Here is a 22,204-nt window from a genome sequence, read left to right as displayed (position 1 = left end):
TCTAACATCTGACAAATTGTTCTCTTGATGTTTCCCATTATCATAGTCTCACAACCCTTCCATTGCAATCTCCTATACACCACAATCCAATTATGACCCTGACTATGACCAATGTCACATGCATACCCTGATACCCTCTTCACAATATGCAATCTGTTTTCCACTACTTGGCCCATAATGGTGGAACCATGCCATTTCATGGTGTTTTGTACTGGCAAACTCTCAGAGAAAGCGATCACCATTTACTGCACTTATTACGTGTTTTTTCAGCCACCAAATCATTTTGCGACCTTGCCTTCCATTTTTTAGGTTGTGGTCTCAAGAAGCGTGGCGAGGCAGATGGCTTGCTTAAATTTGAAAAATAAATTGACTGAATCATCCATCGCAGGCAGCATTTCTGGAGAGCGACACTGTGAGTGGGTTAGTTGTTCATCTCCCAACTCTATTTAAAAAAGAAGTAGGCATGTCGAGATTAGGATTGATATTTTTTTTTAATTCGCATTTCATCTGATTCTAACCCACCGTTTTTGAGGGTTAAACTTCCTCTCACTGAATCAGGTGATTGCAGTTCTTGTTATTTATCCATGACAAATGACCAGGTACAGAAACAAAACGATAAAGTTCTAGGTCATTTGCTGTTTGCAAATGCAATGTTTTCTTCCAATGTTTAAATAAAACATTTTCAAAGAAAATATTGACTAGTTATTTCATTTGAACAAACTTTGAAAGAGACATCAGAAGTTTTTGAACTAAAATGAACAGCCTTCAAATAATTGGCACACATTCCCTTAATTTCAATATAACATGAGCAGATTTTTGACAGGGCCATAACATGGGCTAAAGTCAGCAGATTGGCCAATTCAGGGCTAGTTTCAGGGGTCCTGAACAATCAGAGTCAAGAGTGTTTTATTGTCATATGTACCAAAAAGTAACAATGAAATTCTAACTTGGTGCAGCACAACAGGTTTGTAAACACATAACTCAATAGATAATATAATAAACAAACATAAAAAAGTTCAATAAATAAAAAAACAATAAAGTGCAAAACAAAGCCCAAATTCCCTAGTGCAATCAAGGCAGTTCATAGTTTGGAGTTTAGTAGGAGTTTGTAGTGTTCAATAGCTGATGGTCGTTAAGAAGAAGCTGATCCTGAACCTGAACGTGACAGTTTTCAGACTCGTATACTTTCTTCCCAATGGCAGGAGAGAAATTAGAGCAAATGACCAGCTAGCTCCAAGAACCAGTTAAGCATTGTACCATTATTTCCTACCTATAAGAAGGCAGGTATCCTACACTGCAGAGAGGCATTCTGGACTAACAGGTGCTATTGTTGATTCAGGTCTCACGCTGCGTAACAAATAAGGGCTCCAGGAGGAAACTACAGTGGGTTTGTGATGGTGTATGTATGATTTGCCTGTTGAAGGAAACTATATCTTCGGAAATGTAAAATTGTTAATGAAGGAAGGTGCATTTGGTTTCAGCAATGCAAAACTTTCCAAATTGAATTTGAATTGAAAAACTTTGAATTCCCTGAGACTCCTGAGTTGTATACAAGTATGTTGTGTGAGATTTCAGGCAGAAGATTGTATATGCTATAGTGGTTGTGAGCGGCAATTGTTACTTTAAGGCCGGTACCCTTTTAAAGATTGTGTCAGGTGACTACTGCTCTTTGGTTTCCAGTGGTATTTTGTTGATAACACACTTTGTCTGATCTCTACTTTTCCCCTGCATATACATTTGTAGATTCTACAGTGGCCTCTGTTAGGTATTGAAAACTTGTTCAGTGAATATAAGTACAATGGTGATGAGGAAAGCAAGAATCATAGCCACCAAAAGTAAAAAAGCTGTTGATAACATAACTGCAATTACTAGGTGAGCCTGAAAGTCTTGTGAGTTACTGCTGAAGGTCTGAGGTGCAAACTCAAGTGTGAGATTAAAAAGAGAGTAGACATACAAAAATTGAACAATAAATTCAGTCCAGCAATCTTTGCAGTTGTAGACTATGGTATGTCAGTCACAGAACCATCCATGCTTATGGCAAGGCCCAGGAGTCCTTAAATTTGTACATCAAATGGACAGATGTGTGCTTTAGATTATTAACGTTACTGAAATAGAGGAGGGGGGGGGGGCAAAGATATTCAGAATGAAGCCATATACAAACACAGGGAAATTGATCTTGTTAGTAGAAATAGGACCAGATATCTTTCCATTGTGGGTAAACATATTTGCACCTTGCATTGAAATGTATGTCCCATTATGGAGGAATAGATAAATTACAGAATAATTCCAATCCAGCAACATCAGAGATTTAAAGAAGTTACAAGTTTAGAAGTCACAACCAGAGGTCAGGATAGACAATTACTGATTAATTAATGATTATATAGTTACTCTAAAAAATCTGTCATAGCATTGCAAGTTTGATGGGTATCTAGATTGCTTATCAAGGGATATGTTTATGTCTGGATTTATAAATGAGGATTTCAAGTTTAAGTCACTTCATTTTCAAGATTTAATATTTGAATGACATGCAAAATAGAAAGAGGAAGAGGAAGAAAACCTTCAGCTATTATGTTTAGGAGCCTATATTGATATAAAATGAAACAAATAAATCATATTTTCTTTTGTCCAAATGGAAGTAATTGATCCAGGTGTGAGAGTAATTGCTGAAGAGAAAGTTGATGCTGTACTGGTGCCACAAAAAACAAAATTGTAACAGAGCTCTGGTTATTTCTCGGTATGATCCGACGCTACACTAGATTTCTGTGAGACTTTACCTCAGTTTGGCATCACTTCATCAGCTTTTAAAACCATGATAGTAAAGATCTGTGTTAAGTATATGATCTGTGCAAGAAAAGCCTAGGGAACAAGTCATGGTGCATGATGATATCTTGTAATGTTTCAGTATGGCAGTGATTAGCTAAGTCATGTTCACCAGACAGAGTTCCAACTTTAACCAATATTTGCTGGAAATACCATTCACTTTAGTTATTAACCATTAGTTTGGGCATTTCATGTTCTGAGGTGAACTATAAATAATCGCATATGTAAAGGGAAAAATAAACCTGTCTTTATTGTGTGCTTTATTCCTTTTTCAGCATTCCATAACTAATGGACTACTTTAAGAAGTCCAGAGAGTTATTATTATTACACCAGTAAGAAATCCAACAATTTGTGGACAGCAAAATGTCACAAACTGCAAATGAGTTGAAAGAACATTTCATTTTGGCCAATGTTAATAAAAAAAGAAAATTTGCCCGAGATATGAGAGAGACTGCCTATTTTTGTCTAATGAGCCAGTGAGTACATGACATAAAGTCCCATTACAAAAAGGCACCATGTCCAATGCTGCTGTTCTTTTAGCACAATTTAAATGTTTAAACCAAGATACTCTGTTTATGAACAAAGTCCGATTTAACCCAATACCTATACCGCAACCAACAGAGAGATCTAAAGTTGACTATAAGAAAAATATGCAATGTAAGCCTACCTGAATTTCCAATATGCTCCACTAGCAGGCATACATCCTACTAGAAAAATGTGAGTAAAACTTTACAGCTTCCTTATAAGATATAGTATCCACAGTTTTGTATTTTGCAAGAGAATTTTTTTGCTTTTTTCATAAGTGAAACCCTATCTGATATCAAATTAACAAAAAATAGGGACAACGACATTTATAGATGTTTTGGAGCCTAGGATGAAATTAAAATTGAAGGGACATCCCAGCTCTATGTTTTGGTTTACATTTTTGGAGATTTTTGCTTTATATTCAGCAAAATGTGTTATTCTTGGCTATTAGAAATAAACAGTCAAGCAATACATGAAATCAGCATGTGCAAGGTACAATTAAATTGAAATTGGCAATAAAATTGTCATGTTTAAATTACCTTATTAAAATTTAATGCAGTTTACTCAGTTAACATCATCATCATCATCATCATCAATCATCATCATCATCATTATTGTGTGACTGACCATTAGATCTCAATGGGAATGATCAGTCATTAATCAAAACATTTTGATTGAGCAAAACAGAATTCTTATTTTATTTTATTGTACTGCAATTATCACATCCTCCAAAAGCTCCAATAATTTGTTTTCACTGGAGCATCAGAGAATGCGGGAGATCCGATAGAAGTTTACGAAACTGTGAGGGGTACAGATGGGTAGACAGTCAGAGCCATTTTTCCTGGGTAGAAATGTCAAATGCTGGACAACATATCTAAGGGGAAAATTTAGAGGAAGTTGTGAGGCAAATTTTTTACACAGAATGGTTTAGTTGTCTGGAATGTGTTACATGGGGCAGTGGTGGAAACAGAATCAATTGTGACATTTAAAAAGCTTTTGGACAAACACATAAATATGCAGGGAATGGAATTTCATGGAGAACGTGCAGGCAGAACTGATTAGTAAAAGTAGGCATCATGTTTGGCACAGACATTATGTGCATTGTTTACTATAGGATTTTTTCTATATCCCATATAATTACTCAAACATAATAATTTCCTTATATGTCCACGCTGATTCTGCTCAATCTTCTTATTCTTTTTAAGGTTCATTATAGATTCCTGCATTTTTCCTATCACTGATGTTCAGCTACTCGGTTGATGGTTCTCTATTTTCTCCCCTTCACTTTTACTTCCCTCCAATTCACAGTAGAAATTTGGAGGATGACAATTTGAGAATGGAGAAAACCATTTTCTTAACTCCATCTCTTTTAAAACTCTGGGAATGTAGGTCATTGGTTTCTTGAAATGTATTGATTTCAACCTTGTGGACTTGTCTGGTGCTATTTTTTGACTAATACCTATTTCCTTCAGAATCGTTAGACTTTAGACCAGAGAAATAGGGCAGAAACAGGCCCTTCGGCTCACCCAGTACACTTGCACTATCCTACACACTAGGGACAATTTATAATTTTATCAAAGCCTGTACGTCTTTGGAGTGTGGGAGGATCGATTAATCACTGTTGATCATAAACAACATCTCAAAGACTCGAGGGCCTGAGCTATAGGGAGAGCAGGCTAGGACTCTATTCCTTGGAGCGGAGGATGGTAAGGGGTGATCTTGCAGCGGCATATAAAATCATGAGAGGCACAGTCTCTTGTCCAGAGTAGGGGAATCGAGAACCAGAGGACATCGATTTAAGGTAAAGGGGAGAAAAATTTAATAGGAACCTGAGGGTTAAGTTTTTCACACAAAGAGTGGTGGGTATATGAAGCGAGCTGCCGGAGGAGGTAGTTGAGGCAGGTACGACTGCAACATTTAAGAAACATTTAGCCAGGTACATGGATAGGACACGTTTAGAGGGATATGGGGCAAACGTAGGCTGGTGCGTCTGGTGTACGTGGGACTTGTTGTGGGCAAATTGAGCCAAAGGGCCTGTTTCCATGTCGTATGACTTAATGACTCTATCTCCTCCTTCTTGACCATCACCACAGGTGCAGTTCAAGGCTGCGTGCACAGCTCCCTGTGCTACTCTCTGAGTGTGTAGCTAAACACAGCTCCAATGCCATCTATAAACGTGCCAATGACACCACTGTTGTTGGCCGAATTACAGGTAGCGATGAGACAGTGTACAGGAGGGAGATAGAACACCCGGTTGAGCAATGCCACAACAACAACCACTCGCTCAGTGTCAACAAAACCAAGGAATTAATCATCTAATTCAGAAAGGGGGAAGATGGAACATCAGAAAATAGTAATTACCTTGTGAAAATTTGAGCCAAATCCTGTGTAGTTCATGTTCATCACTCAATCCTTGCAAAGGGTACTTGCAGGAGATAGCAAACAAGACTGCAAGGCTAAAGATATTTCTGAAGTGAGTCCAATTAATACATTTTTGTGATTCCAAACAGGCAAATATTCTCCAGGTTTGTTTATTTTCTGTTCTTCAAATCAATTGATTGTGTGCGATATGGAAGCACCACATTTGCAGATGAATAATTCCATACAATTCTATTTCCTTAATCAGCAGCCAACCTTCATGGAACTTTTTCTTTGTTTTAATAAATTCGAAATAGTTGCTGGTGACGATAACTGTAATATCCATGCAGGGACATTTGCTGATGATTTTAGGTCGGGTTTTAATTAACATGGCAGAAGAATGGGGAACTTGATGGAAAGTTTAAAATGTTTTTAACGTGGGAAGCAAAATAAAACGGCAAAGGAAACATAGACGGACAGGAAATAAGTCAGAGTACAGGAAGTTATTAAAAGTCATATCTCTCCCGAGATGCTGCCTGACCTGCTGAGTTACTCCAGCATTTTGTGAATAAATCTTATATATCTAAAGGCACTATGCCTCAAATAGTCACAAATGGATATGTTCCACAAGCCATCAAAGAAATATGTTGCAGCGTAACTAAAGCTGAATGTTTCAGGATATTTATTATTCAAGAATAACAGAGAAGAGGAGATGAAATATAGCTTTTAATAATCAACGGTACTTGGCTCAGTAGATCACTGGGAAGAATTAGGATTGGTTTGGATGGAGCCAAGCAGCAGTAAAGGGCAAGGACATTAGTGGGAGTTGTTTATAGACCTTTAAATTATCGTAGTGATGTAAGGCATGGTATTACATAGAAACATAGAAAATAGGTGCAGGAGGAGGCCATTTGGCCCTTCGAGCTGGCACCGCCATTCATTGTGATCATGGCTGATCACCCACAATCCATAACCTGTGTCTGCCTTCTCCCCATATCCCTTGATTCCACTAGCCCCTAGAGCTTTATTTAACTCTCTTTTAAATTCATCCAGTGAATTGGCCTCCACTGCCTTCTGTGGCAGAGAATTCCACAAATTCACAACTCTCTGGGTGAAAATGTTTCTTCTCACCTCATGGATTACAGGAGTAATTAAAGTTAATATTAAATTTAAGGAAAAGGCATAAGATTATCAGAAAAAGCAGTAAATGTGATTGGTAGTGTTTTAAACTTCAATAAAGAATGACCAGAAAGTTGATAAAGGAAAGCAGAATATGGGAATAAATTTGCAGGAAATATAAGTTGGAGTTGCTACGGATTTTGTATTTATTATATATGTGTGTACAGTGATTAACTAAATTAACCAAAGGTCCAGTGCAAGTTAGGAAGCAAAATAATCAATATGTAACAAAATACTACTAGAGAAGATAATGAACCTGAAAACTAATAATGAACCTAAAAGAGGTGATGAAAGCTTAGGTTATCATCTTCCAAAAACTCTATTGATTGTGTGATGGTTCATGCAGAGTGGAGGGTGACAAATGAGGCCTCACTACTTAAACGAGGAGAGAGAAAAGAATTGGGAACTACTGATCTATAATAAAGGGTGTGATATGAAGATACTACTTAATGAGAGCAGACTGTATGGCTGATAAGCTCCTTGGTAACGATGTTACTGGCTTCTGGAAGGAGGTGAGAGCTCTGAACAGAGGCAGTACATCGTTACCATGTACCATAGAAGGAGTCTCAGGAGCCGACAACATAGCTGATTTGTGGAGGCAACATTACTCTGAGCTATTCAATTGTATTAAAAGTGATCCCTACAAAGTGGGCAACATTGCCAAGTGACAAAGTGGGAATCACAGCCAATGTCTATCAAGCAATCACACAGCTAGCTGATAACAAAGCTAGCGGCTTAGATCAGATCACTGCAGAGCACCTCAAACTTGCAAGCCCGAGGGTTGCTGTCCTTCTTGCAATCTGTTTTACTGGCCTTATGAATCATGGTCTGTTACCGGACTCCATGTTGTCCGTTACTCTGGTGCCTGTCATCAAGGACAAAGCGGGCAAGGTGGGGAGCTTGGATAATTACAGACCGATTGCTCTAGCCAGTGTGTTATCCAAAGTCCTGGAAAGAATTTTATTAGATAGATTATGTTTTTATTTGGGTACTAGACAACCAGTTTGGCTTCAAGGCTAAGCATGGTACTGATTTATGTATCTATGCCCTGAAGGAAATGGTTGAAATGTATAGAAGGCAGCATTCCTCTGTGTTAATTGGTTTTATTGATGCCTCGAAAGCTTTTGATCGAGTCAACCATCATAAGCTGTTCCAAAAACTGAGTCAAAGAGGAGTGCCTAACAGTATAATTAGGGTCCTGGCATATTGGTATGCCAACCAGAGCATGCAGGTCAAATGGGGTAATGCAGTCTCTGTAACATTTGGTGTTGGTAATGGGGTTCGCCAGGGGGGGCTACTCTCACCAGCCCTCTTTAATGTGTACATGAATGATTTATCTGAACAGCTTAGAGGCTGTAAAACAGGATGTATGATTGGTAACACCCTGGTAAACCATCTTATGTATGCCGATGATCTGGCGGTTTTTTCTCCTAGCAGTGCTGGGTTTCAGCAGATGTTGAATATATGCTCTGAGTATGGTGTCCAATTTGACGTGAAATACAATGCTAAAAAGAGCGTTGTCATGATTTGTAAAGTAAAAGGGGACAAAGATCTAGTCTTCCCATCATTTTACCTGTCAGGGCAGGTTCTATCTGTCTGCTGTAAAGCTAAGTATCTGGGACATGTCATCACAGATCAAATGTCTGATGATGAGGACATGTGGATAGGGTGGTGAAGAAGGCGTTTGGTATGCTTGCCTTTATAAATCAGAGCATCGAGTATAGAAGTTGGGATGTAATGTTGAAATTGTACAGGGCATTGGTGAGGCCGAATCTGGAGTATGGTGTGCAGTTCTGGTCGCCAAATTATAGGAAGGATGTCGACAAAATGGAGAGGGTACAGAGGAGATTTACTAGAATGTTGCCTGGGTTTCAGCACTTAGGCTACAGAGAGAGGTTGAATAGGTTGGGTCTTTATTCTTTGGAGCGTAGAAGGTTGAGGGGGGACTTGATAGAGGTTTTTAAAATTTTGAGAGGGACGGACAGAGTTGACGTGGGTAGGCTTTTCCCTTTGAGAGTGGGGAAGATTCCAACAAGGGGACATAGCTTCAGAATTGAGGGACAAAGGTTTAGGGGTAACATGAGGGGGAACTTCTTTTCTCAGAGGGTTGTGGCTGTATGGAATGGGCTTCCGGTGGAAGTGGTGGAGGCTGGCTCGATTTTATTATTTAAGAGTAAATTGGATAGGTATATGGATAGGAGGGGATTGGAGGGTTATGGTCTGAGTGCAGGTAGATGAGACTAGGTCAGGGAGAATGGTCGGCGTGGACTGGTAGGGCCGGACAGGCCTGTTTCCATGCTGTAGTTGTTATATGTTATATGTTATATATATGTATAGACAGCGCCGCATGTTGTATGCACAAGCTAACATGTTGGTTAGGAAATTCCACTGGTGCTCAGGAAATGTCAAGATAAACCTGTTTAGAGCGTACTGTACTCCTCTTTACACTGCTCCTTTGTGGATAAAGTTTAATAAGTCAAGCATCCATAAACTTAAGGTTGCCTATAATGACTGCATGCGCATATTGCTTAGAAAGCCAAGGTGGTGCAGTGCAAGTGAACTGTTTTGTAGTGCAGGAGTCAATACGTTTCATGCCCTGTTGAGGAATCTCATGTTTATCTTTATATGCCGATTGAATGGTTCTCAGAATTCCATCATTGTGCTGCTGGTAAATCCTGGTTTCAGTGCCGTGAGATACCTGTCACCTATGTGGAAACATTGGTATTGTTGCCTTTTCTAATTTAATTTAATTTTATATGTATATACTGTGTACTGTATGTGTATTCTAATGGACCATGAGTCTGCTTATCATATCATATAGCCGGAAACAGGCCTTTTTCGGCCCACCAAGTCCGTGCCGCCCAGCGATCCCCGTACATTAACACTATCCTACACCCACTAGGGACAATTTTTACATTTACCCAGCCAATTAACCTACATACCTGTACGTCTTAATAAAATTTAATAATAATAATAATAATACTATGAAAATTATAATAAAATTCAGTAGAGCTAATGTAGATATGTAAGATAAAATATGTTTGACTAATATTTTTAATTCTTTTGACAATTCATCTAGGGGGAAACAAGTGGGCGAGATGTTTTTGCATTTCAAGAAAGCTTTTAATAAGGTCATAATGGTATCAGATTTGTTAACAAAGTCAGTGTACAGGGAATTGGTTTCATAGATTGAGAATTGGATATTTGACAGAATGAGTGGGAATAATCCAAATTTTCTCAGGTTTGATAGGCTGCGGCGCAGGAGACATAAGAGATCATGTTTGTCACCCTAACCAACACAGTCTGTATTAATGATTTGTCTGAGCAAATTAAAAGTAATTTTACCAAGTTTTTGCTTCGAGTATAAAGGAACATGAAAAAATAATTCAATGGGATATGGACAAGCCGAACAACTTGAAGTGAACATGGAAGATCATAAGTGAAAGTAGTAGAATTTTGGATATAATGTGGAAGATTTTGCGATCACCCACTTTGGTGCCTATGTCGGAAAAACAAATACAGTATTTGTTAACCAGTGAAAGGTTGGCAAACGGATCTCCCAGCCTGAATGTCCGGGCATAACAGATTATTTCCAAACATAGTCGCTTTCACATTTCCTTTCTTGGACGAGTTGCATCAGCGGGATTGGGATGGGACATCATTGGCTGCAGTATTGGGCAATGTTGGGATCATGTCCATGCATCTGGGGCATCGCCGGTCGTCCAGATGATTTTCACCGGGGATGCCGCCAACCCTACGCTTGTGCAGTTGCTGCCCTTCCCAGTGTTGCTTGCACCCGGCTTGTCTGGACCTTGCCAAGCACAGGCCGGATCATTTCTAAATTGTGGCCAAGCTTAGGTGTCGCCGGCCGATTTTTCATGGCAATGATGCGCTCCGGGAGTGAGATTGGAAAATAACTGCAGATGCTGGTTCAAATTGAAGGTAGACACAAAATGCTGGAGTAACTCTGTGGGTCAGGCAGCATCTCAGAAGAGAAGGAATGGGTGACGTTTCGGGTCGAGACCCTTCTTCAGACTGATCAGTCTGATGAAGGGTCTCGACCCGAAACATCACCCATTCCTTCTCTCCTGAGATGCTGCCTGACCCGCTGAGTTACTCCAGCATTTTGTGTCTACCTTCACGTCAGGCAGCATTAGTCATTTTAATGGCTGTCAAGGGTTTTTAACTAACCATTTCACCAATTCAAATTTTCTTGGTTCTAAGTATAAAGTTAAATGTCTTTTTAATTATATTGTGGATTCAGTAGAGTTCTATTGTTTGCAAATGCCTAATCTCTGCTTCCATGGCTTAAAATTTTAAAAATGAGATGCAGCTCGTGGAGGTGAAATTAAAATTAACAGAGAAAGCAAAGAACAGTTTATTAAATATGATCAATTGGCCTGATACAGAGTGGATCTCCAGTGCAAATATTCAATCAGTAACATCCAAAGTTTAAAGATAACAAAGCAGCAACTCTTCAAGAAAAAGTTATAAATGTCAACTCTCAACTTATCCAAGAAGTTGAACAAAAATAATTGTTTGCAAACATATTTTATGTGCGAAGAAATCGCAGAGTTATGAACACTGCCCAGTCTAGCACACAGAATCTGCTTACTAAAATGGCGCTGAAATGTACCCCATGCCCGACTGCGGTTGTTAGGGTCGAGTGGTCGAACTTGCTCCTCCGGTATCTTTGGTTTAACCGGCATCGCGCGTGGCCGCGGTAGCGCGCGCCCGGCCGCCCAGGGAAGCCGCGGCACGTGCGCGTGCGCGTGCGGCCGGCCTGGGCTCCACCCGCCAGGTGATGCCTTGGGGACGGAGTTGTCTCCGCATGCGTGTGGGTGGAGGCCGCGGAGTAACTGGCGTGAGAGAGGGAGAGAGAAGGTAAAGCGAAGGTAAAGCGTAGGTAAAGCGTGCTAAAAAACCCCACCCCGACAGAAGAGCAACGAAGCGAGCATTCCCTGATGATATTTCGACTCGTGTCGATAACTTGTCGATATTTATTTCCCCACCGTCAAATGTAATTGTTTTATTCCCTTGTAAAAAAAAAAGGTTGCAGAAGTTGAGCTGACTTTCTGCAGATTGTGGTCGAAGAAAGAGCAGTCATGAATCACAAAATACTGATGACTGAAGACTGGGTGATGCCGCTTAATTTTGTTGTAAAGATTTTATTAAGTTACCTCCTGTGCTCGGGAGGCATTTGTTTTCTGACAATATAATTGATGAAATGCGATTCGGTAAAGCCTGAAAGTTTTCGCCCTTCATCTGCCTTAAAATGAAAACAATTCTTCATCTCCCAAACCTAAATTACTAGTTTTTTGTGGAAAAAACTTTGACTTGAAAGTTAAGCAGTTTCTCTTTACAAAGATACAGCCTGACCTGCCGACATTTTTTATTTTGTACGTTTTGTGAAAACTCGTATATTTCATAACTGTTTTAGAAAAACTCCAGCAAATTTTAACATTGTTCCATGTTTGATATTTTTCTTTGTGTTATTTCTATCCTATTTGGAAGTGTTTAAATTTTCTTAACGTTATAGTATGTGAAATTAAATCACTTCGGACTTCAAACATTTGCCCACAATAAAACGCAAAAACTGCAGTTTAGGAATGCAACATACACTTGAGTTGAGGTGTAATCTTAAAACAAACATACAGGAATGTGAAAATATGTCTAACCAGCTGAACTGAAATCAAAACATGTAACTCATTACTAAGATTTGGGTTAAAATTCTGTCGCAATTAAGGATTACCATAATTTTGAGACATTTTTGGAAGGAATAAATTGTACTAGAACATTTGAATGAGTTGTACATTTAACAGAAGATGTAATGAGAAATTAGAGTACATCTGTAGTCTAGAAGGAATAAATAATGTATTTCAAGATACACTGGTCTGTTTTATTTCAACAAGAATAGGTCTAAGCAAAATTCTTAAAGTAAGTCTGAATTATTGAGTAGGAAAAAAAACTGCAGATGCTGGTTTAAATCAAAGGTAGACACACAATGCTGGAGTAACTCAGCGGGTCAGGCAGCATCTCGAGAGAAGGAATGGGTGACGTTTCGGGTTGACGCCATTCTTCAGACTGATGTCAGGGGAGGGGATGGGACAAAGATAGGATGTAGTAGGAGACAGGAAGACTAGTGGGAGAGCTGGGGAGGGGAAAGAGAGGGACAGAGGAACTAACTGAAGTTAGAGAAGTCAATGTTCATACTACTGGGGTGTAAACTGCCCAAGTGAAATATGAGTTCCTCCAATTTGTGCTGGTCCTCACTATGACATTGGAGGATGCCCAGGACAGAAAGGTCAGATTGGGAATGGGAGGGGGAGTTGAAGTGTTGAGGCACCGGGAGATCAGGTTAGCTCTCCCATGCGTTCCAACCTTCCAGAGGAACCTGCCATTTTATCAAAGGCCTTGCTTAAATTCACATGGACTACATCCACTATCCTGCCCTCAATGACCTTCTAGGTTACTTCAAAAAAAAAACCAACAAATTCACAGGACTCTTAGGTGCAAATAGGTGACTATTTCTAATCATTTCTCGAATTTCCAAATGCATGTATATCTTATCCCTCAGAATTCCCCAAGTATAGCACCAACATTCAAAACGCTCAGTACTATCCAGGAGAAAGCAACCCAATTCATTAACACTGACCTATAAATTCATGCTACCTAAGACAATTTTTAATAGGTGCAGGAGGAGGCCCTTCGGCCCTTCAAGCCAGCACCGCCATTCAATGTGATCATGGCTGTGATCATGGCTGATCATTCTCAATCAGTACCCCTTTCCTGCCTTCTCCTCATACCCCCTGACTCCGCTATCCTTAAGAGCTCTATCCAGCTCTCTCTTGACTAAAAGACTAAAACAGGCTGTCTTCTATCTGCAAAATACACTTCAATTATTCATCTTGTTTGCTTCAACAGGAACTTACAAACACCATAACCTCTCTGAGCGGAGGTGTTGAGCGAGGTGTTTCTTTCCTGGGTCTAAATAAAAGGCTCGGCGATCGTTTCGCTCAACACCTCCGCTCAGTCCACCTTAACCAACCTGATCTCCCGGTGCCTCAGCACTTCAACTCCCCCTCCCATTCCCAATCTGGATACATAATTCACTGCACTATCGTAGGAAGCAGAGGGGGTTGGTGGAAGGTTATTTTTTGGACTGGAAGCTTGTGCTGGTGGTATGGCTCAGGAGTCAAATACGTCTATGCCGCATCTGCGCCCGGGATGAGGTGTTTCACACTAGGGCTTCCGAGATGTCCTCTTTCTTCAGGAAACGGGGCTTCCCCTCCTCCATTATAGATGAGGCTCTCACTAGGGTCTCTTCTACATCCCGCAGCTCCGCTCTTGCTCCCCCTCCCCCCACTCGCAACAAGGACAGAATCCCCCTCGTTCTCACCTTCCACCCCACCAGCCAGCGGATCCAACATATCATCCACCAACATTTCCGTCACCTACAACGGGACCCCACCACTGGCCATATCTTCCCCTCCCCTCTCTGCGTTCCGCAGAGACCGTTCCCTCCGTAACTCCCTTGTCCACTCGTCCCTTCCTACCCAAACCACCCCAACCCCGGGCACTTTCCCCTGCAATCGCACGAGATGCAACACCTGTCCCTTTACCTCCCCCCTCAACTCCATCCAAGGACCCAAACAGTCTTTCCAGGTGAGACAAAGGTTCACCTGCACCTCCTCCAACCTCATCTATTGCATCCGCTGCTCTAGATGTCAACTTATTTACATCGGCGAAACCAAGCGCAGGCTCGGCGATCGCTTCGCTGAACACCTGCGCTCGGTCCGCATTAACCAAACTTATCTCCCGGTGGCTGAGCACTTCAACTCCCCCTCCCATTCCCAGTCTGACCTTTCTGTCATGGGCCTCCTCCAGTGCCATAGTGAGGCCCACCGGAAATTGGAGGAACAGCACCTCATATTTCGCCTGGGCAGTTTGCAGCCCAGTGGTATGAACATCAACTTCTCCAACTTTAGATAGTTCCTCTGTCCCTCCCTTCCCCTCCTCCTTCCCAGATCTCCCTCTATCTTCCTGTCTCCACCTATATCCTTCCTTTGTCCCGCCCCCTGACATCAGTCTGAAGAAGGGTCTCGACCCGAAACGTCACCCATTCCTTCTCTCCCGAGATGCTGCCTGACCTGCTGAGTTACTCCAGCATTTTGTGAATAAATGGCTCAGGAGTCAGTTTCTTTCCCTATTGGTGTTTGTCATCCATGTCCATGATTTAACCGAGGAAGGACAGTAGTACAAGTACTTAGTTCTCTAAAAGTGGCGTCACAGATAGGTAAGATGCAGTAGACAAAACAAAAATCACGTGGGGCCAAAGTTTACTTTCAGAACAAACTCTCTTTATTACAAATTTGCCAAACTCAAGAATCACATGCCTGTTTGTACATGCTTCTTGTCACCAGGCTGATGAACTCAGATACAAAGCACATCGCTTCTAGACTATTCTTATCTCTACCTCACATGCTTCATTTTCTGAGAAGTTACATGCAGAATTATGCAAGGGTATATGGACATTTGGAATTCTAATTTCAAGAATGGAGGTAATTGATTAAGCATTCAAATAAAATGTCCCATACCCAGTCTCCGTTGGTTAATTGAAATCCAACTACTAGAAGCATCTTTCTTTGTATGGAGCACATCCAAACTATAGGAATCCTTTGACTTCAGTTTTACCTGGGTTCATTAATGGCTCGTGTGTTCATAGGTTGCCTTTGTCAATGTTGATCAACCTTTGGAAGTGGACTATTGAAGTCATATGGGAAGTGGGGTTCTTGCAAAACCCCAAACACTTGGGTTCTAAATGCTGCTTGCTGGCACTATTCATGACATCTTTCATCGTTTTAATGATTAAGGGATTTTTCCTGTTTTTATTTTAAGGATAGTATAAATCATGGATATTTTTCTACATCGTTCAAAGGATGCCAGTGTTTTAACTGTTTTGGAATTGTTTGGATAGAGGCATTGCTGGTTCTGGAGTGCAAAGCATTCTTATAACCATGGATGAGTGAATATTGACGCTTTTGATGGTGTGGATCACAAAATAGAATCTGAGATGGATTGCCTACTTGGTACTTCCAGGTGGATATTGTAAATGTTTATCCTTTGGTATTCCATTGGGCACCATCATTTCCCAATAACCATTTTCTATCCGTGCACCTGTCCAAATGTATTATAAATGTTGTTATTCCACCTGCCTCAACTACTTTCACTTTTGTATTGTTTGTAATATATATTAATAATGATTTGGCAGAAATGTAGAAGGTCAGATTAGTCAGCTTGCAGATGACACAAATTGGTGGAGTTGTGGGTAATGAAGGTTGTCAAAGGATACAGTTTGGTGGGAAATTAGGGTAGAGAAATTACAGGTGAATTTTAATATTTTTTTCCTTAACAATTTTGCTCAGTTATGCTGTTTTGCACTCGACTTTATTTCTTTATGTATACTGTTTATTCATTATATATACTGTTTGTGAGCTTCATGTGCATGAGGAATTTCATTGGATCCTGGTGTTTCTGACACAAAAATATTCTAAATCTGAAGTGTTATATTTTGATAGATCAAATTCAAGAGGATGTGTAAAGTAAATGGCAGGATTCTTTGGAGCTTTGATGTACAGATGGATCTTGGGATGGCATTCCAATGGTCCCTGAAAGAGGCAACACAAGTAGATAGAGTTGTAAAGAAGGCATATGGCATCATTGGTTGGGGTATTGAATGCAGGTGCTCCTGATATCCTGAATCCAGGTGCTTACGGTAGGGTTCCATTCCGAGAAACCCATCAGAAACTGAAAATATCGTAAGTCGGAATGCATTGAATACGCGTGATCACGTGGCCGGAAGCGAGCTACGGGTCGCTGCCGTTTGCACCATCGCAAAGTCAAAATATCGCAAGTAGAAGCATCGTAAGCAGGGGAGCACCTGTGTGTGAGTTTGGAACTATATAAAACGTTAGTGAGACTACATTTGGAGTATTGCATGGAGTTCTGGACTATGGGAGGGACATGGAGATTTAGGAGAGGGAGAAGAGGAGGTTCACTGGGATGTTTGCTGAATTATATTATTAGCTATAAGGAGACTTTGGACAAATTTGTATTTTTCCTCTGGGGCAACATGATGGAAGTGCATGAAATTGTGAGAAATGTAGACAGGTAGAAATATCAAAAACTTGGGGCCATAGATTTAACATGAGAGGGGAGATAGTTTAAATAAGATTTTTGCGCCGTTATTTTTCACTAGGTGCCTGTATCTCACATCAAGGGGAGGTGTGAGAAACAGTTGGGAAAGAGACATTTAAACAGACATGAACTGGCAGGAATAGAGGGATACGGACCATGTGCAGGCAGATCAGATTAATTTAGATTGGCACCATGGTCTGTATAGATATGGACCAAAGGGCCTGTTCCTGTGCTGTATTATTCTATGTTCTATGATATTAGAGAGTAAATAAAATGACAGTTTGCAACAAAGAAGTGGGGATAGAGTCCAGTGCACAGCAGGTTGGTTTCATGGACATAAAGCTTACAGGAACACAAAGAAAGATGGGAAAGTGGAATAGGATATAGGTTTTGGTCTAGAGTTGAAAGTAACCTTTTGACATTTTGTCTGGTGAACTAGAGAAGGAGAAAATTGCATGAGGTGTTGATCAACTCTTCAACCTAGGAGAACCAAAAAAAACCCCACTAACTATCTTTGCACAACTCATGTAATGAGCTGTTTTGTCAGATGGGTACAGGGCTATTTTGTGGGTTTGGGTTATCTGGTCCAACTAGACTTGGCAGCGAATTACCAAAACAGTTGTTTACTATGTTGATTCTTTGCATTAAATGTTGGGGAACAGTTGAAGATTTTGCCTGAGAGCAGCCAGGGTGAGTGATTTATTAATAGTGACTGAGGCATGAATTGTGGAGGCAAATATGCAGCTTAGGTGTTGTAACAAATGGAGAACATAGTGGTTGTGATTTTGAGGGTGCAGATGCACCCAAATCGGAAGGGAACCTTTCACAGTAGTGTTGTGAAGGGGAAGGTAAATATGGATGATGGGTTTCTTCACAGATTGATTACAGATGTCCCCTTCTGTGGCTGAGACGTTGGGAGCAGCATGATCATATTGTATGGTAAATTCAAGAGGATGGGCGGCACGGTGGCGCAGCGGTAGAGTTGCTGCTTTACAGCGAATGCAGCGCCGGAGACTCAGGTTCGATCCTGACTACGGGTGCTGCACTGTAAGGAGTTTGTACGTTCTCCCCGTGACCTGCGTGGGTTTTCTCCGAGATCTTCGGTTTCCTCCCACACTCCAAAGACGTACAGGTATGTAGGTTAATTGGCTGGGTAAATGTAAAAATTGTCCCTAGTGGGTGTAGGATAGTGTTAATGTGCGGGGATCGCTGGGCGGCATGGACTTGGAGGGCCGAAAAGGCCTGTTTCCGGCTGTATATATATGATATGATATGATATGACTAATATGGATGGGGGAACATGGAGGACAGGGATTGATGGAATCTGATAGAACTTGATGAAATGAGATGGATATTGAAATTGTCAAGGATAGCTAGATGAGCAGCTGTAATTGCAATGCATTTAACTATGCAGACATTAAATGAAGTTCGCACTTTGTTGCTTTTTCACAATTACTTCATCTGGATTTAATTACAGATTATAATTTACTTTTATCTTGTCCCTGTTCCCTCCCCTTGTGCTAGGATGTGATTTTTCTGTTTTATTTGTTGGGACTGATATCAGGAAGTTTCCTTTTTTGTGGGAAACTTTTCCTAGTGCATCAGTCACTGAAAGGAAGCATGCAGGTATAGCAGGCAGTGAAGAAAGCCAATTGAATGTTGGCCTTCATAACAAGAGGAGTTGAGTATAGGAGCAAAGAGGTCCTTCTGCAGTTGTATAGGGCCCTAGTGAGACCGCACCTGGAGTACTGTGTGCAGTTTTGGTCTCCAAATTTGAGGAAGGATATTCTTGCTATTGAGGGCGTGCAGCGTAAGTTAACTAGGTTAATTCCCAGAATGGCGGGATTGTCATATGTTGAAAGACTGGAGCAGCTCGGGGGGTGGATGTTCGGCAACTGTGGCTAGGCTTGTATGCACTGGAATTTAGAAGGATGAGAGGGGATCTTATCAAAACATATAAGATTATTAAGGGGCTAGACACATTAGAGGCAGGAAACATGTTCCCAATGTTGGGGGAGTCCAGAACCAGGGGCCACAGTTTAAGAATAAGGGGTAGGCCATTTAGAACGGAGATGAGGAAAAACCTTTTCAGTCAGAGTTGTAAATCTGTGGAATTCACTGCCTCAGAAGGCAGTGGAGGCCAATTCTCTGAATACATTCAAGAGAGAGCTAGATAGAGCTCTTAAGGATAGCGGAGTCAGGGGGTATGGGGAGAAGGCAGGAACGGGGTACTGATTGAGAATGATCAGCCATGATCACATTGAATTGTGGTGCTGGCTCGAAGGGCCGAATGGCCTACTACTGCACCTATTGTCTATTATCTACTATCTATTGGAATAATTTTACTGCGTCAGTGGATGGTTGTGCTTTTGTCATCATGTTTAGAAAATGCAGTTTATTCTGGTTGCTGTTAGGATGATCATTATTTCCATGAGAAGTGCTTTATATGAGCTGGGAGAACATATTAATTTAATCCTTGCGATGCTCCTGGTGATATTTCAAAGCATCACATTTGAAGAAAGAAAAACTTGTATATGAATATTAGCTTTCATAAAATTCCAGAGTCCTTTATAGACTATGAAGTACTTTGTGATCACAGTTATCAGAAATTCAGGAACCAATTTACACTCCATGCATCCATCAACATCGTTATAATAATGGTCAGATATGTTGATGGATAATTTGCAGCTTTTATGTCCAATTAACGTAGCAACTGGAAGTTCAGCTAAAAACAAAATAATAAGGTACTGGAAGGACTCAACAAGTCAAGCAGCATCAGGGTAAAAGGGTTGGGTTGACACCCTGCAACAGGAGTGGGGGAAGTGAAGAGACTGCCAGTGTATAGCAGTAAGAGAGGGGAAGATGTGGTTGCGATAGTTTCTGGCCGGTGATAGATGAAACCATATGGAGACTTCTGAGATTTGGTTTAATATTTCTATACTCGTGAATGTGTAGCCGGATATAGTGTGAACTCCATCTTCAAGTTCGCCGACGACACCACTGTTGTTGGACGAATTATAGATGGTGATGAGTCAGAGTGTAGAAGTGAGATTGACCAGCACAACAACCTGGCTCTCAATATCAGTGAAACCAATGAACTGATTGTGGACGTTGGAAGAGGAAGGATGAGGACCCACAATCCTGTTTATATCAACGGGACGATGGTGGAGAGAGTCAAAAACTTCAAATTCCTGGGCATGCATATTTCCAAAGATCTTTCCTGGACCCAGCACACTAATGCAATTATAAATAAAGCACATCAATGCCTCTACTTGCTGAGAAGATTACGGAGATTCGGTGTCAAAGAGGATTCTCGAACTTCTACAGGTGTGCAGTAGAGAGCATATTGATTGGTTGCATCATGGCCTGGTTCAGCAACTTGAACATCCAGGAGCAGAAAAGACTGCAAAAAGTTGTGAACACTGCCCAGTCCATTACCGGCTCTGACCATCGAAGGGATTTATCGGAGTCGCTGCCTCAAAAAGGCAACCAGCATCATCAGAGACCCACACCACCCTGGCTACACACTCATTTCACCCCTGCCATCGGGAAGAAGATACAGGTGCCTGAAAACTGTACCGTCTAGGTTCAGGATAGCTTCTTCCCTACAGCCATCAGGCTATTAAACACCTCAACCTCAAATAAGCTCTGAACTGCAAATATTATTATTATTATTGCACTACTAAATGCTTGTTTTTTGAGTGTGTGTGTGTGTGTGTATATATATATATATGTATACACTATATGTATGTATACATATATATATATATATATGTATATACATATAATGTGTATATATATCTATATACATATATGTGTACTTGTGAGTATGTAAATAAACAAGCTGAGCATTTTTTTCACTCGTTTATCATTGTTTACAGTGTACTATGTTTACATATTCTGTTGTGCTGCAGTAAGTCTGAATTTCATTGTTCTATCTGGGACATACGACAATAAAACACTCTTGACTATCACTATTCTAAAGTAAGTTAAAATGGTTAAAAAACACCATTTGCTCCATTCACCTAGTGGTCATTCCATGAAACAGCAAACGGTCTACAACAGATTCGATCCTTTACAGTTGCTCCCCGGCTTACGATACTTCGACTTACGACATTTCAACTTTGCAATGGTGCAAACGGCAGCGATCCGTAGCAAGCTGTGCTCGCTTCCGGCCACATGATCAGGTGTATTAAATGCATTTCGACTTGTGATATTTTCGGTTTCCGATGGGTTTCTCGGAATCTGTTGTAAAGTGGTCTGTTAAAATGAGGGTTTACTGTAACTACACAGTATTCATCTTCTGTGAAAAAATTGACCTCCGAATGTGTGGTGTCACTTAAAGAACAGTGTTTATTCATTGTCCTCCCATCCACACCCAAACCATTTGTGTGAACTATCTTTCTTAAACTACACTGATGATAGGATGGCGGAAATAACCAGTCAAATATGAGCTTGTGGCCAAGTATCACTGTAATTTGTGTTCATTTATGAATTTTGATTTGTGCTTTCCATAATATGGCATATTTTAATGTTTCAATATAATTTTATTTTAAAGTAGTCGTCTCCATGACCATGATTTATATGCCAAGATAGATCAGGAGACATAGGAACAGGGACATGGGATTAACACAAAGGAATGGAGGCAGTTGAGAGAACAAGTCGTGAGACATTGCCATGAATAAGATTTGATGGAAGCACAGATGAAAAAAGGAAAACTATCTTATGCCAATTATTTTATTTGTAATGATACCATATTCCATAACTGATAAGGCGTGCATAAAATCTTCAAAAAAAATGTAACCACAAATAATTGAATGTTATCTAGCTGCCTGTCTGATCTAATTATTATTCCCTGTGATTTTTATATTTCCCAGCTTAACTCAGCTTTGTGTTCTTCTTGCGTTTGAGGCAGCAGAAGTTATGAAGCTACTTCTGTTTCTGCTGTCTCTGTTTGTTGTCATTCGCCTGACTCAGGTCAGTTGACAGGACTTACCACGGGGAGGTCTACAACGTGAGCCCCAGCTTTGTGTTGATTAAAACATAGCCACAGCTCCTTTCCAAATGGCAGAACCAATTGGATCTGTTGGCTTTTGAGTGGAAGCCCCAGGACTCGAAGACAAGC

At 40.6% G+C, this 22,204-nt stretch overlaps 1 protein-coding gene across 4 annotated transcripts in view; it reads left to right on the top strand.

Moving 5' to 3' along the window:
* The first annotated feature begins 307 nt into the window (after nucleotides 1-307).
* Nucleotides 308-22,204, top strand: part of LOC144593564 (tudor domain-containing protein 15-like) — a 37,059-nt gene continuing 15,162 nt past the window's right edge. For 2 of the 4 annotated variants that reach the window (XM_078399314.1, XM_078399317.1), the window contains exon 1: nucleotides 11,703-11,766. The gene's annotated coding sequence lies outside the window, so the exon portion shown is untranslated. Of the gene's footprint in view, nucleotides 413-11,702; nucleotides 11,778-22,204 lie in introns of those variants that run through there. The other 2 variants (XM_078399316.1, XM_078399315.1) reach the window with 2 other exon arrangements.

The sequence above is a fragment of the Rhinoraja longicauda genome, chromosome 5 (assembly GCF_053455715.1).
Source record: "Rhinoraja longicauda isolate Sanriku21f chromosome 5, sRhiLon1.1, whole genome shotgun sequence".
In the NCBI taxonomy this organism is placed as follows: domain Eukaryota; kingdom Metazoa; phylum Chordata; class Chondrichthyes; order Rajiformes; family Arhynchobatidae; genus Rhinoraja; species Rhinoraja longicauda.
The sequence above is the reverse complement of the archived record's forward strand: the minus strand, read 5'-3'. Positions and strand labels throughout refer to the sequence as shown.